Below are 17,233 nucleotides of genomic sequence, written 5' to 3'. Positions count from 1 at the left end.
CTCCTTGGCCTGATTTGCCATGTCTCTTTTCAGATTCTTTGGATCATTCTAGATACAGAATAAAATAGCTCCACCCTCATTAGTAAACACATTCTGATTCTCTCCCTGACCCTCTGCCTCTGGGATCACTAAGGGCAACACGGAGGACATCTTGCTTCAGATCCTCCAGCTCTGAAGGGGTGGCCCAGGCGATGACCCCTGGGGCTAGTCTGCATGTTAAAGGCACTCCAGAAAGTTACCTGGGTGAAGATCCGCATGGCCCCTCACCAGTGTGTGCACTCTCTTGGGTGACATGAACCGACAATAAAGGCGTATTCAACAAACTTCAAACGCCCTTTGAACCCTCTGCTCAAGTCAGAAAGCCTACATTAGAGAACGCTCGGACCCAATGTATCTTGACTGTGTCACTCTGCCCCAGTCCACACACCCCCCCATCCTTGCCAACAGGGTAAGGCCTTTGAGCATGTCACTGCTCCTTGGTTCTATAACACAAAGGCAGAAATCTCTGCACCTATTTTTAATTATTTTATCAGTTTTTTACTTGCATATCACTCACTTATTTTCTATACAGAAGTATTTAAATTATGCATAAAACCTTTTAAAGGGCATTTTCAGATGAAGCGCTTTATATTATTAAGCATTGTAAAATTATTATTGCACATCACTTTTATTATGTAGTTCATTTTAAATGGGCCAGAATATTTTAATCATCCAAGGAAAGCCAGAGTTTATAGCTTAAAAATTGAAAATATATCTACACATTTTTTCCATAAAATATGCATGCATGATTTTCAGCCCCATTTAACTAATGTGTTTTGGAAATATGTTACAATAGTAAATTCAGCAAACTTCAGTCAAGAAAAAGAGTAATATAAAAAGTGTGATTAATTGCAATGTGGTGGGCTTTTTTTCATTTTACAGAAGACCCTATTTTGAAATATGAATCATTTTACATACATAACCTCTATATTTCCATGTCATTTGTCTAAACAGTAGTCTGTACAACTCTGGGTATGGAATTGAAAATTATAGTAGAAAATCAAACTGTCAAGACAACATAAATTACCCACAATGCATTTGCAAAGAAAAAAGTTGCAGCTGATAAAGAACTGAAGAGTAACCAACAGAATCAGTAGCATGAACCCCCTGGATGCACGCAGGCCCAGAAACGCAGCGTATCTGCAGTCTTGTCACTGGAAAATACTTCTTTATTGCACTGGTGCTCTGAAAACGGAAATTGCCATCGCTTTGCAATTACCTCCTGGTCAGCACACATAACACTGTAACACTGTACATAAAAGGAACTCTTTCCTAATCAAGTCACTTTTCTCAGGTGCGATGTCCTATGAAACTGACGTGTTTGTTGGTTTGTTTGTTTGATGATTCAGTGCTTTTATGAAACCTGACAATTGGCTTAATAAAAAGATTTTTTTTCCTAGTACAGTCCCTTCCTTAAACAGATGCCAAGAGAAGCATCGTTCTTACACCCTACGAGACCAGTTGCCTAAGAGATCTATAAAACAAAAATGCCTCCAACCCATAAGCCCCACCTGCCCAAGGACACATAACTTCCCAGAAGGCTGGGTCTGTTGTCCATGTAAGATAACAATCCACATGTCTTCACTTCAGTAAACATGATTGGTTGCCCCAACTGCACAGGATATGCTTGATCACGTGTCAGCAGGAGGTATGTAGACAGGAAGTATGTCAGTACGTATGCTTCCCCGCACCCCACATTAGAGGAAGGTGGGAAGTGTGTACCCTGTGGCTTTGCCTCTATAAGCCTCTGTCTAATGTAATTCAGTGCCATTCTCTGGAAATTCCAAGCATGGACCTGGCCAGTGTCCATCACCTTGGCCAGTATTTGCTAAGTTTGTTTCAAATTTGGCTCAAAATTTGTGGTAGTAGTCTTATTCTTGCCAGTAGGATTAACAAAAGAAAATAATATTTAAGTCTTAATGCCTCAAAGAACATCCTGGCCTAAACTGGAAAGGCACAAGGACGGCAAATATCACCTCAGAAAAGCTAAGTCCCGCCATCAATGCCTTTTAGTTCTGTGCTGTGAGGAAATGACCTAAACCTAAGCTCTAGTTTCGTTATAAAATACGCAGAACAATCTCTGCCTCAGAGAGCTGTTCAAATAAAACCACAGGTGAAGGATATTAGTTCCACTAACTATAATAATTATCTATGAGAATGTATTTCCTGTAACTTTGGTAATAGCCTCTGTTCAGGTTGCTATAACAAAATACCATAAGCTAAGTAGTTTATAAACAATACAGGTTTATTTCTGAACACTGAGAAGACCACATCCCAGACCCTGGCAGATTCAGAGGCTGGTGAGGACCACTTTCTCCCTTTCCTTAGATGGTGGAGAGGGACAAGTCCCAGTAGCCAAGCAGGACGTCCAGAGGAAAGAGGGGACACCAGCCCACCCATAAAACCTTCACCCCAAAATTTGTCCTGTCTACAGATGTTCAGAGATAAAGATGGAGCAGAGATCGATGGAATGGTCAACCAATGACTGGCCCAACTTGAGACCCACCCATGGGAGAGAGCCAACCCTGAAACTCTGCTCTGCTTGCAGACAGGAGCCTAGCATAACTGTCTTCTGAGAGGCTTCACCCAGCAGCTGATGGAAACAGATCCAGAGACCCACAGCCAAACAATAGGTGGGGTTTGGGAAAGAGTGGGAGGAAGGACTGAGGGAGTCTGAGGGGTCAAGGACACCATGAGAAGACCTACAGAGTCAGCTAGACTCCAAGGAGCCCTGAGGAGGATCATCTGGATCGTGGTTGGCTCTCACAGGTAACCTACACCTACACAGGGGACCTCCAGAACCACACAAAACCGGGGGACTGGGAAGCAGGTGATAAGTAGTCAAGAAAAGTTCTTACACTTTGTGTGCTGTTGAGTTTATCTGTCCTTATCTGCCTGTTTCCCTGAGATCACTCTAGGATGGATGAGTGTGTCCCTTATCATTGCTTTTCCCATAAAAAGCACTAAAAAAGAAAACAAGATTTCTAGGAGCCAGGAACTTGGCTGTCTTTCCCCTGCCCCCTTTATTTTCCCACATGAAAATAATCAGGTATTTATAAGTAGGAGCTAGGAAGACACAGGAAGAATTGGACACCAGACTCTCAGAAACCTAGGAGACATTTCTGACACAGGGTCCTACGGATCTCCAGTCGATGACGCTGTGTTCCTAACAACAGCACTGCCTAAGGGGTCATTGCTGTTTCCATAACACTTAGAGATGCTGTAGTTTTATTTGTTTATTATGTAAACAGTTCTCTGCCTGCATGTACACCTGCATGCCAGAAGAGGGCACCAGATCTCATAGAGGTTGTGAGCTACCATGTGGTTGCTAGGACTTGAACTCAGGACCTTTGGAAGAAAGGCCAGCGTTCTTAACCTCTGAGCCATCTCCCCAGCCCGACACTGTAGTTTTAAGATGGATATGTGGTCGGCAAAGTCAGCCCATACTGGTGAGGGCTAAGGTTTGGGCTTCGGTCCCTTCTGTCAAGGTTGGTGATTGTCAGCAGCTGTAACTGGTGACTCTGCCCGTGGTTTGTATGGGTGTGGTATTCACCTCCATGCCAGTTCCCATGAATGCTCACTGCCACCTTGCTGATCATGGAGCCTGACCAGGTTAACCTTGAGAGCATGATGGTCAGACAGAAGCGAGGGAGTGGTGGCAGAAGAGTGTAGTTGGAGTGTATGGGTGGTCCTGAGCTTTACGGCACAAGGGCAGCTAAGGTCTAGTCACACCTTGAACACTGGGTCCACCACCTCTCTGTCCCTGTCCCTACTGTTAGGATTTTGGAACAAAACCTGCTTCTGGGTTGCCTAGCAACTTATGATGTCGTCATGTGTCCCCGGCCAGGTGGCCACACCTCGAAGGCGTGGTTACCTTACCCCTTAAAGGGACAACCCGACACATGGTCTCTCTCTCTTGGTCCTTTCTCTATGGAGCGCCTCCTCTCTCTTTCCCCTTCTCTCTCTTTTCTTTTCTCTCTTTCTCCCCTCTCTCTTTCTTTCTCCCATAATGTCCTGCTCTCCCTGCTCTCCCTTCTCTCCCTCTCTCCATATCCGCTGAATAAACCTCATTTATATATAAGATCTGTTGTACACCTAATCGTCTTTATTTAATTTTGTCCCATAACCTTACACCTATTCCCAAGGCTTCTGCCCAACAGCAAAGGACTACAGGGTCACAGTCTATGTGGTTGTGAACACAGAGTTGTTGTGTTGTGTAAGGGGAGGAAGATGGCATTCAGTTGTCAGAGGATGTTTTCCAATCTTTGTAACTCCTTACATTCTCCAAAGTGCTGTTTTCTAGCTGTAAAACAAAATAACACTTGAAGCATATGGGCACTTTGTGTTTCTAGACTTGAAAATAGAGGAGGCTAAACGGTATGGCCTCTCTTAAAAGCACTTTCGGCTCTAAAAATGTCCAGAGCATTTGGCCAGGTAATTCGCTTTGGGAAATCCATCCTTAGAAAACATCTGAAAAGCTGTTTTCAGATGGCTCAGAACCTGAGCCAGCCTGCATTTGCCAGCCTGCACTTACCAGCATGCACACACACACACACACACACACATACACACACATGCAAGCATGGAATTGTTCTCAACACATGGCTCCCTCTGTCTTCCTTTCTGACTTCCACCTCTAACATTCCCCACTCTCAACCTCATCTACTTCCTCTAATGGGCAGGGACCCTCTTTCTTCTTTCTTTAGGAGAAAAGAAGCCAAATTGAATAGTGCAAAATCCTCTTTTGATAGGCATGAAAGACACAAGCATCCACCATGCAACTAACAAAAATACCCTCCATCTCTGTTGGAGAGGACCTGGTCACAGGACAATTAATGCTCCAGGTTATATACCCTATCTGTTCTTGGCTTCCTTTTGTTTCTAAATAGTTTATATTAAATACCTGTTGTACGTCAGGCACCATCCCAGTTAGGATTATAGAGCTCACATTTGGTTGAGGAAGTAAACACTACAAAACATAAGAAGACTGAAGAGATGGCTCAGTGGACTCATCTACATCAGGCAGAAAAACTTAATGTGACTCCAGTTCCAGGGAATTCAATGTCCTCTAAAGGTACACATACACATACAGACACATAAAAAAGTTAGATACATCTTTTAAAAGTGGAAATTGAGTGAAAAAATGAAATAAAAGGAGGACATGACTACTCCTAAAGTATGGAGAAGATAAGGAGAAGAAAGCAGGCAGAGGGAAGAGTCCAGGCTGAACATGCCACCAGACTAAATTGGATCGTGAGAGGAGAAAAGGAAGGGAAGAGCAAAAGAGGGGCCATAGACCAAGAGATCAAGAGACCGGTGTAGCCAGATATCTGAGTTATACAGAGATCAAGCACATAGCCTGTACAATCAAGGCAACCATACTTGTTTACATAAATAAAAACACACAGTTCCTTCTTATCTCTTCCTCACCCCCAGCATTCTAGGAAGTTATTTGCCCTTGGCGATTGCAGGTTAGAGAGATTTTTGCTTTATAAATCTCATAAGCACAGTAATTTAAACTTACAACATAAAGTTAGCCATGGCTGTATCAATGACTAGATAAAATGACTTCCGGGCTGAGAGAAAAGAAAAGAGAGTGATGAAGAGCTGAGTTCTGAATTCCAAAATTTAAAGGCTCAAAAACAGCAGAAGTAAAATCAAGAGAAGGAACCTAAGAAGGAGCATCCAGTGAGGCAGAAGGAGCCAGTGTCTCAAGGGAGGGAAGATAGGCCAGGAGCTGCCAAGAACATAGCTAGCTTCAGTGTGCAAGTCCAATGGGAATGCGTTCAAGAACAAGGGAGGTGAGAAGAGAAAGACAAGGATAAAGACACGGCTTACTCATGAGGTTTTGCTTGACAGAAAGTATGGGGCTGTCACTGGAGAATGAAGAGGTGACTGCTTAAAATGGTGTTATACAGGACAGCGGCCTGGAGGCACCCCAGCAACAGCCCCATGTCTAGAGCATGCCACACGAATGTTACGTTTCAGATGTAGATACCCAGCAGCCAGAAATTAGTTTTACACCCTAAATAAGCTCAGAAAAATTAACCTAGGTGAGTGTTCTCAATTTGAACTATTTGCCAGCATCCACAAGGACCTGCAAGCAAGCAATGGTTTACAGGATGCTCAAACACAAATTTGAACTCCACACAGCACAAGGCCCGTGGGGCAAGACTGAGCTACTCAGTGCTGAATGAGCTGCAGACTGCTCAGGGTCTGTGCTCAACGCCGTCTGTTCGCTAACAACTGAGAACAGTGTGCGAAAACAGAAGGCATGCTTACAATCCTTACAGTTGTGGTTGTAACGGAGGGAGGGGCTCCAGGGAAGTAGAGATGTTTAGAACACTGTCCCATTCAGTTTTTAGTCAGCCTGACACAAGCTAGAGTCACTTTGGAGAGCAGATGTCAAGTGAGAAAATACCCCTGCCAGAATGGACTGTGGGCAAGCGTGTGGTGAGTCTTCTTGATTAACGATTGGCATGGGAGGGCCCAGCGCCTGGAAGGTGGTCCTGGGATGTACAAAAAAGCAAGAGATGAGGAACAAGCCAGTGAGCAGCATTCCCCTGCAGCCTCTACTCCAGTTCCTGCCTCCAGGTTCTTGTCCGAACTGCCTGGATGGTGGACTATGAGCTGTCATTGAAATAAACCCTTTCCTCCCCAAGTTGCTTTTGGTCACTGTTAGGGTTTTATTGCTGTGAAAAAAATATCATGACCAAAAAGCTAGTTGAGGAAAAAAGATTTATTTGGCTTACACTTCCATAACCATACTCTATCACTAAAGAAAGTTAGAAGAGGGACTCCAACAGGGGAGGAACCTGGAGGCAGGAACTGATACAGAGGTCACGGAGTTTGCAAGTTCTCTAAAGCAGGAAATTAGTCCAATAAGTTCAGGGAGGACAGTCCCTCCCTGAATAAAAAGTTTGTGTAAACATGCCACCATTTGTTCTCTGTATTGCCAATAAAACAACAAGCCAATGCTGAGCTATGGGTGGGACATCCTGGTCCAGAGGGGAGGAAAAAGAAGAGAGTGGGAAGAGTCTTGGGAAGAGAGATCTGAGAGGAGAAGACTTGGAAACACCAGGAGAGATGAACGGGACCTAAGATATGACTAAAAAGGAAGTATAATGTGGGAAATCTGAATGGGAAGAAGCTATGTGAGCTTGGAGGTTTAGGATGGAGTAATTATTTCTCAGCATTGTGCTCTAGGTTAATGAAATAGATCCTAGTCTCCGTGTGGTGATTTGGATATGCAGCTAGTTTAGGAATAACTGTTGTTTAACTAAAAGATAAATCAATAATAAATATTAGTAATCAATAACAACCCACAACCGGTTAGGCCCTCCCCCAATCTGTCTTAGTCAGGTTTTCTACTGCTACAATGAAACACTGTGACGGAAAAAGCAACTTGAGGAGAAAGGAGTTTGTTTAGCTTACATTTCTATATCACTGAAGGAAGTTAAGACAGGAACTCAAGCAGGGCAGGGATCTAAAGGCAGGAGCTGATGCAGACGCCATGGAGGGGTGCTGCTTACTGGCTTGCTCACCATGGCTTGCTCAGCCTGCTTTTTTATAGAACCCAGGACCACCAGCCTAAGGATGGCACTACCCACAATGGGCTGGACCCTCCCCCATCAATCACTAATTAAGAAAATGCCCTACAGCTGGATCTTATGGAGGCATTTTTCCCAGTTGAGGCTCCATCCTCTCAGATGACTTCAACTTGTGTCAGGTTGGCCTGAAACTACCCAGTGCACAAGACAATGAGAGAATTGAGTCATCTTGCTTTTCTTAAGGCAGGACATTTGAGCTGTGTGGAAGGTCAGAGTGAGGGGTCTACAGACTAGAGAACAGAAGAGTCCATGTGTAAGTCATCTGCTGTAGGTGTTTGTAGGTGACACCTGCTTTTCCCACAGAAAAGCCTGCTTTATGAGTGATCTGAAACAGCCTGCTTTCATGAGTGAACTGAGATAAATTAAGATGGCATTGTGTTTCACATCTTGATTGATTTGGAGTATTTTTAAAAAGGAAGCAGACACTGGAGTCAAGTGACAGTGAGTTTGCAAGTTCCGTAAAGCAGAACTTAGGCCAATAAGTTACTAAGAGGACAGTCCCTCCTTGAATAAAAAGATGTGTCACTAAGGTTATTCCAGAAAAGCTGACTGGCTGTGTGTGAATTTGAACAGATTGCACCTGAGGAAATCCCTGGACAGATACAGCCTCCTAGCCCACTGTAGGCCTGGTGCCCCTCCAGGGCCCTCAGACCAGGGTAAGAAAATCTGGACATGAAGAAGACAGAACAAGGAAAAAAGTGAAACTCCCAGGGTCTGCCAGAAGCCCTCACAACCTCCAGCCATGACAACACAGGTGGTCTGCACAAAGAGCCAGTGTCTCTACCCCCCCCTCCCCAGGGTTTGGAGAAGCTCCAGGAGGAGATCCAGCAGGAGCTGGCGGAGCTGTGGGCTTGGATGCTGCCTTGCGTCTGTGAGATGAGTATGAGGTCAGGGGAGAGAGTTCGTGAACTGTGAGAGCACCTGTCCTCTCTCACTGAGCTTTCGCACAATAGCAGGAATCACTCCCTGTCTCCATGGTTTGCCAGCATCCAGTTTTCCCAACTGTTTGAAAAATACTGGCATATGTTAGTCAGTGATTTAGAGCATATAGCATATCCTGATATTCTTTATCTCAACCTTGCAAAGCGCAGCTACCCAGCTGACACGCAAACTAGATCTTTGAAGGGGGCCGTTCCAGCATCCTATCAGGCCATCTCCTTCAGAGTGCTGAGAAGCATGAAGACTGGTGTATTCCATGAGCATGAGTTAAAGTCACACTGAGCTTGCTGTTGAATAAGCCCATTGGTGGGAAGCCGTGTATGGTGATACCTTGACTGTATGGCACATGGTCAACAGATGGCAGCCTTGGCAGAAGCACCAAGGTCAAGGGGACAAGTCTGTATCTCAAGCAAACACACTTCCAGTGAAAACAGAGCACTGTCTCTTCTAAGACGGATGAGGGCCAATGCAATCACCTCTGCTATTGCCATGTCCACAGTGACCACAGACAGACCAGCCTTTGCCGTAGCCATCCGGCAGAGTCAAACAGTTCTTGAGTCGGGAGTGAGAACTGAAATTAATAAACCAACACACAACACATGGGGCCTTTCCGAGAGGCTCCAGTGGAAGCTAGATGCCTTCCTTTATTCTAGACTCTTTTAAACCAGAGCAAAAGCACCTCAGCACAATGAATGAATTCATGAGGAAGTCAAGCAAAAGGTGTGACTTTGACAAGACATCCCACCTGCTGTCTCCAACAAAAGGAAATAGACGTGGTGACTTATCACCGACTCCAGCGAAGGTTGGGGTGAAAGCAGTCTTACCACTGAGATATAAATATCAAAGCAAGCTGGCAGACAAGTGGCTACCAACAGGCCTTAGAGAGCAGAAGTCTACACTGCTGAGTTCACGCATGACCTCCATCCTTGCTGCCCTGGCCCCTTTACAGGCCTATCAGGTATCAGTGGGATGGCCCGGGTAAGAGCCTGAGAAGTATGAGACAAACATGTTCACTTTCTGAAGGTCATCCAGGAAGATCTAACCACACATATCCCTACCATTCAGTCCACAACCCTAGCCATCTAAACACATCATGAGGCACTGTCTATGGGTGACTATAGAACCACAATGGAGGTTCTCTCTTCTTCCAGGAAAAATAAATAAATTGTGTTTATTTTTGCAGTGCTATGTATTGGACACAAAGTTTCTATCATGCTACTCATGGCTGACCCACCAAGCTACCGACCCACCCAGTCCTTCTTCCAGGAAAATTAAAAACTAGGCACAACTCTTGAAAACCTTTCCAAGAACAGGATTTTCCTTCACCCTTTTGCTGAGGAAAACAGCCAGAGTGGAGCAGTAGCGTTCAGTTACCTACTTTGGCCATGTGCCTATATCCAGGCCTGAACTGTCTTCCTCCATCACCATTAGTGGTGGAGTCTTCTCATGAGGTTGTATGCAGGGAGTGTCAGAGAGGATGCAAGATAGCAGGAGGAGGACACAAGCAACAAAGAAACTTCTCATGAGCTTGCAGAGTGCTCAACCTACACCATGTGCAAGTGATGGTTTTGATTATAATCTATCAGTTTATAATCAGCCCTTCGTGTCCACTTGGTGGTCAAGTGAGCATACAGCAGGTCACAGGCTGTTTCTCAAAAGGAAAGTCACCCATAAAGTCCTGCTCCAGCTACAGGTGTGCACCGTAATTCCCCTGCAGCAGTCACACAGACATGTCAGGAGCAATCATGTCTGTGAGGAAGCGCAGCAAAGTACTTCAGGTGATGACCTGGAACTTTTGCAAGCCCTTCTGGTTTTCTGAGTGACGCTAGGGCCTCTCTGCAATCACACAGACGCACACATGACACATCGTCATGCGTGCAGTTCTTTCAGTCAAGTTAGAACTTATACAAGGGAAAGAGGTTATACTCTTACACATGAGCTACAGGGACTCGGGCTGTTTTTATTTAACTACTCGGGGAGGCACTAAGCCTTAAGGCTGGAGCTGCTCCTGATGCCCAATGACTGGCAGTAAGAGACAGATCTGAAAATCAAGGCAGGAACAAGCATCAATAACCAAAATAATTTACGGCGAAATGGAAAATCCAGTCAATCAGCTCTTTGGGGCTTTTCTCCCACTGCACTAATTGCCTGGTTTGATGGATGGCCCAGTTCATTTTGGTCCCACAGCCCATAAATAACGACCCTAAGCTTCCTCAAAAAGCAGGGCCTTCGGTAAATGGAGATCATTTTAACTGTGTGAACATTACAGCTTCAAACTCTTGCCTTCAAATCATATTTATTTTGTATTCTTTCAGTCCAAGCCGAACAAAAAATGCTAATCTAACCCAGTTCAAAAAACAGAGGACAAAGATTTCGCTTGAAATGGGGTCATTTTTATTCCTGCCTGCTCTGTCTTGGACAGAGATGTTTAATATTTAAATGTTATTCCCTGTGAGAGCTGGACCTTCAGTATTTTGTGCCTCTGACAGGATTCAAATTTCAGATTCTACCTTGTGTGAAAATATCATTTCAAAGTGTGTGCCCCAGGAGAATGATAATAAAGCCGGAGCCTTGGCATTTTTTCAGATGAACTTTTTTCAGAGTTCACTTAAAAAAGCAGGTTCTTTCCTTCCCAGGCACCAGGAGTTAAGGAATGTTGTCATTCACTGTGTCCCAATTAAGTGTCTGCTAGCACGTTCTTTATTGTAAGCAGATAGGCAATCGCTAAATGTGGGGAGGTTATTGAATCTGCATTTAATGTGTTAGTTACACTGTCTTCATCACATCAACTGTGTCTTTTGATTCCGCTTTGAGACGTTGCTGTTGTCGCTAATCATAATTTGAATATTAAGGACAGGCCTGTTGTTTTCTTTTGCTATTAGTGTAATCCTGGAGACACCTGCCCACCATGCTCCAAGCACTAGCGGCTGCAGCAATTAATAGCAGCAAATCTTACAGAATCGCTTTTTATCCTCCAGCAGTCTGAACAAATTGGGTCATTAAAATATCCTAGCTTAAATGCTACATTGCTCTGGCATGTCTCACAAGGTTGCATAAATTCTGTCGCTCTACATACCATAATTCATATCCCAGAAGAAATGCTGCGTTCTGAATTTAACCATATAGTGTCCACTGGTGACCACAGGCATGTCCGGTGAAAATGTATGAATTTATAAAATTGTGAAAATGGAGGTTCTCAGGTTTTCCTTCGTGGTTGTTTCTTGTCTGAGTCCTTAGGAGCTTCTTTTGCCATCTTCCCACTACGACACTCTTCCTGAAGGGAGCCAACTTTAGATAAACACATTCAGTTGGTTCAGTACTCTGTGTACGTCAGAATGAAAAACTAATCTCTGCTTTCACTAGAGTTAGCTTTTTTGCTGGAGACTATTTCTGTAACAAAGGGCAGATAACAGAAAGGTGGAAAAGCATTTTTATGCTTCACCTAGCTTTTTTTTCTTTTCCTCCACCCCTTTTTTAACATGTGTGGTTGTTTTGCCTGCATGTACAGATGCATGCCTTGTGCATTCAATCCTCTGGAGACCAGAAGAGGTCACAAATGCCTGGGACTGGAGTTAAGAGTTGTGAGCCAGTGTGGGTTCTGGGGATCAAAGGGGTTCTCTGAAGGGAGCAGCTAGTGCTCTTAATGGCTGAGCCATGCTACAGCCTCCCTAGCCTTTTGATTCAAAGTTTGTTATGGTTCATATTCATGAAGTAAGATTGACTGATTAGGGCTGCTGAGATGGCTCGGTAGTTAAGAGCACTGGCTGCACTTCCAGAGGTCCTGAGTTCAATTCCCAGCACCACATGGTAGCACCATGTGGCTCTGTAAAGGGATCCGATACTCTCCCCGGCATGCAGACAGAGCACACATATTAAAAAAAAAAAAAAAAAGAATTGACTGATAAACAAATTAGAGCATTTTACATCAGAAAGCCAGAAGCTTTTCCAAGTCTTACACCAATATGTCATTAACCTATGCAACAAGAACATCAAAACTTGAAGAGAAGGCTAAATGTGAAACAACCAAAGATAAATAAATAAATTTCCATAACTAAGATAAGTTATCAGAAGATATAATAGCCATTCAGCGATAATCTGTAAGTAAACGGCTGAGAGTCTTAGTCCACTTAAATTACAGTAATAGGCCAGGAAAATAAATTGCAAACAGAAACAGGGGGACCACACATTTGAGTTTGGCCAGCACTGCATGCCCAGACACTGCCTCAAAGTCAGGGCTGAAGGGCTGGCTCAACAACTGGAGTCACTGTGCTTCAGAGGACCCCTGTCGGGCAGCTCACAACTGCCATGAACTCCAGCTCCAGGGCAGCTGACACCTTCTGACCTCCACAGGCACCTGCTCGCCACAGACACACATGTATGCACATAACTTAAAATAAAAATAAATCTTTAAAGGGGGGTTTAGCATGCAGGCCTTTTACCAGATACTTCTGGGGAAAAAATAAAAGATACATCAATATCACCTAATTCTAAGACTGAAGACTTTGAAATCACCAGCCTGCCCCTCGCTCTGGTGACTCCCTGCAGTATAATTTGGGCTCAGGCAAGCCTTCATCAGAAGTGATTATTGAGCCACAGAGATAATCTTGGCAGACACTAATTGAGTAACTCATGTGCTGAGTACCCTGTCAAGGGATAGCCAACATAGTTATGCCCTGTGGAGTGGGAAGTTCAGCTTCACAGCAGACAAATTAAGATACGAGAATTGTATAATTATTTTATTGAGTGCAATGAAGGAAGCATAAGATAATAGCTAGAAGGACCTGATTTGGATTGGAAGATCACAGAGGCCCTGTTTGTAGAAGAGATTTTTGAAGCTGGTATCAGGATGGGGAAGGAATACCCCACAAAGCACAAGAATCAGAAGGTCAAAGACTTCTGAAAAGCCTGAGGAGGACACAGAAAAAGGTCAGTGGAGCAGGAAATGAAGTTAGAAAGGGAGACAGGGCTCAGTAGTATCACAGAAGACTGAGGAGCCGCAGGGCCATAGCCCACTTGCTATGCATTTTAGGGAGAAAGGACACATGGGAACAAGAGTGGAAGTGGGGAAATCAGTTGGAAGCAACTGTGGAAGTCCAGGTGGAAGATGAAGATGCCATGAGCAAGGATGGAGAGAAATCACTATCAGATATAAAATACTAAAACAGCACTTCCGTTTCCTATCAGTCTCACCAAAGTTTAGCCACAGGGTTCCTTTGCCCAACTCTGGCTACCCTGGCAAGACACAGGATCCGGAACAGAGCAAGCTCAGGTTAGGTCCAGATGGCCAGATGGCTTCCTGGATGAGGGCCTTGTCTCCTCCATCCCTCGTCCTAAACAGAGCAGCCCTTCAGGAAAGGAGCCTCGGGAGCAGGGACTCATGAGGAACTGAACCGGCAAGTCTGCGTTTTGTTCTTTCAGTGAACATGGGTCCTGTTTGTAGAGGTACCCAGTCATTCATGTAAAACGGAGCATGTGACCTTCATTAGTGAGGTGAGGTGTTGCCCTGCTGTCTGTCCGCCACCAGCTATTTCCCAACTGACAACAGCAGCTACTGGGTGCTAGCCAGGTCCCTGACACCAACCTACCATCTCCACAGACACGTGCAGCCCTGGCGCTCAGCACTCGCCCTGGACCCCAGCTCCTGGGTCCCGTGGATTTTAGCTACATCCCTTTGCTGGTTCTTCTAGTTTCTTCCTCCTGAACTCCAAACTGGTATTCAAGTGTTTCCTCCACAGCCCTATCTCAGATGACTTGTCAGTAGCAATGTTTTGTTTATTAACTATCATTTATATTTATAGAATAGAATGCAATGCTCTGTAATGTTTTGATATGCTTATACAATGAAGAACAATGAAATCAAATTCATCAACTTCTTTATCACATCTCTAACTCACATTGTTCTGTTCTGAGACCTCCCAGATTTACTCCTAGCAATTTTGAAACATTCAATACCAGTGGCTCTCAAAAACACATTACTTCTACCAAAATGTTTTGTTTTGTTTTCCTTTTCTGACACTTGGTCTCACTGTAGTCTTGACTGGCTTGGAACTCACTAGTAGACAGACACACAGGCAGTCCTCCCGCCTTTGAATTACATGGCCTCTTGTAACTGAGACTCAGCATCGTTTGACCCTCTTGGCTGCACAGACCCCCAGCCACCCACCCTGCCCTCCAACACTCACAACCCCGCTCTCTTCTGAGAGTTCTCGACGGATGCCACAAAGAAGCCAGGCTGTACAAATCTGTCCTTCTGTGCCTCTCTTACCTCAGTCAGTGCGGTGTCCTCAAGGCTCATCTCCGTTGCTGCAGACAGCAGCGGTTCCTTCCTGTGGCTGAGTGGTATTCTACTGTGTGCCTGCATCACACTTTTACTTATTAATGGATGCTTAGCTTGGTTTCATAGGGCGACTCTTTGTGACTAATGCTGCAACAAACACGGGAATACAGATCTCTCTTCATCTATGCTTTGGATAAATGCCCAGAAGTAGGATTTCTGGGTCATTTGGTAATTTTGGTTTTTGTTTTTTTAAGTAGTTCACTACTCTTCAGAATAGTGCACTAATTTACATTCCCCGCAACAGCATAAAGATGGTCCCTTTTCTCTATATTCTCACGAAAACACTTGCCTTTCTCCATTCCTCACTGTGATTTAAATTGTACTTCCCGAGTGATCACTGGTGTTGCAATTTTTCTTCATCTATTGGTCAATTGTTTATCTGCTTTTCAGAAATATTTGTACAAGTCTGCAGCCTTTCTCTATCAGAAAAGACAGGCGCTATTATTTCAATCCTGATGTTGAATACACATAATGTGAAATAAAATAGTAAAGCCAGGATGGCGGCACTTGCCTTTAATCCAAGCGTTTAAAGGAGGCAGAGGAACGCTGATCTCTGTGAGTTCAAGGCCAGCTTGGTCTATATAGCGAGTTCCAGGACAGCCAAGACTACATAGAGAGACAGGGACTCAAAAATAGACTGATGACAGATAGGTATAAAAAGATATCAAAATAAAATAATACTTTCAATTACAAAATATACTTCTCTCATGCTAATCCCTTTTCTTATCACCACTTTATTTTCCAACATAGAGTCTGAAGGCAGGCTACAGTTAGATTTGGGGCCACACATTAGCCAGTACCCATAGGTAATCTCCTATTATCTGTTTTCAGCAATTTTTTTTCTTCCTGTGTCTATCTCTCTCCTCTCATCTTTCTACCTCCCCAAATTCGTGTGTGTATAAATAGATGTAAGTTAGTGTGTGCACATGCATGTGTGCACCCATGCATCTGTGTGGGTGTGTGCACATGCTCACTTGTGTGCATGCTTGTATTTGTGTGCTGCACGTGCATGCGTGTGAGTGTGTGTGTGTGAGTGTGAGTGTGTGTGTGTGTGAGTGTGTGTGTATGTGTGTTCTACTTTGCTCTCGTTTCTGTGATAAACTGCTATGACCAAAAGCCACCTGGAGAGGAAGGATTTATCTCATCTTCTAAGTTACTGGCAGGGAAACCGGCAGGAGCTGAGGCGGGGACCTGGAGGGGGAACTGATTCGGGCCCCTCAGGGGAGTGTGCTCACTGCTTCACCTCCTGACTCATGTTCACCTCCCTTTATTACACAACCCAGGAGCATCTGGCCAGGGTGGCTCTGTCAGTGGATTAGATCCTCCTCCATCAACTAACAGTCAAGAAAACACCCCACAGATGTGCCCAGAGGCCAGTCTAATGGAGACAGTTTTCTCAGTTGAGGGTCCCTCTTTCCTGCCGTCTTCAGTTTGTGTCACGTTGGTGAAATCTCACCAGCAGTGTGTGTGGCAGGGTGAGTCACTCACTGCCCACGTACAGGCATTCAGACTAAAAGCAATTAAAACTAAAAATCCACTTCCTCCGCTGCGTGAACCACCCTGACTTTCTCATTTCCATCCTCAAGATAGTTAGATAAATGGCCATGCTCTAAACCCTTAGCTCAGAAATCCCTAAAGAACAGTCCTTTCCACGGGGGTGAGTAAGAAAGCAGCAGTTGTGAAAGGCAGACCACAGCAGCCACCTGTGAGGGAAAGCCCTGAAACTCATCTTATGGCCGCTGACACCCTGTGAAATGTGGCCACAGCATTTTCCAGTGGCCCAACGCTTCTGCAGTCACGGGAAAGACGGAGCTGCGTAAAATCTCAATGAAAGGTCTAAACACAAACTAATGGTTTTCTTATTATAAATGTTCATTATAAGTATTCAGGAAAGGCATTAAGCGAGGCAAAGGACTAAATATGACCAAATCATACTGCTCCTCACTGCTCACTAGTATTTTGGTGACCGTCCCATGAACGGTGTCACCTTACCGACAGGCACACACCTGCACAATTAGACCTTCTTGGGATGTTCTATGTGGTGTTTTGCTTGGTTGGTTTTTATTGTGAGGCATTTTTTTTGATGTCTCCCTATCCTTCCTGATGTTTTCTGTTGAGTTTTTACTACTGGTGCTCCTCAAAACTCTGCAATTCATCACTTCTGTGTCACACATACTCATTCTTTAAAAGCTTTGGGTTTCTTGGTTTGAATTTTCTACAGAAAAAAAAAATCAAATGTTGCATTGAGCACACCACTTCTTGGTCTCATTCACACTAATCTGTAAAGACATCTAAGTCTGACTGGCCC

The 17,233-nt window shown here is 44.4% G+C and overlaps 1 long non-coding RNA gene across 1 annotated transcript in view; it reads right to left on the bottom strand.

Annotated features, from left to right (window-relative positions):
• The window catches only part of LOC132648627 (uncharacterized), a 51,728-nt gene extending 36,717 nt beyond the window's left edge, over positions 1–15,011 (bottom strand). Inside the window, exon 1 of the long non-coding RNA XR_009587066.1 lies at positions 14,854–15,011. This is a non-coding gene — a long non-coding RNA (uncharacterized LOC132648627). The remainder of the gene's footprint in view (positions 1–14,853) is intronic.
• Positions 15,012–17,233: the final 2,222 nt, after the last annotated feature.

This window comes from Meriones unguiculatus, chromosome 17 (assembly GCF_030254825.1).
Source record: "Meriones unguiculatus strain TT.TT164.6M chromosome 17, Bangor_MerUng_6.1, whole genome shotgun sequence".
Taxonomy (NCBI): Eukaryota; Metazoa; Chordata; class Mammalia; order Rodentia; family Muridae; genus Meriones; species Meriones unguiculatus.
This window is presented reverse-complemented; position numbering and strand designations above follow the sequence as displayed.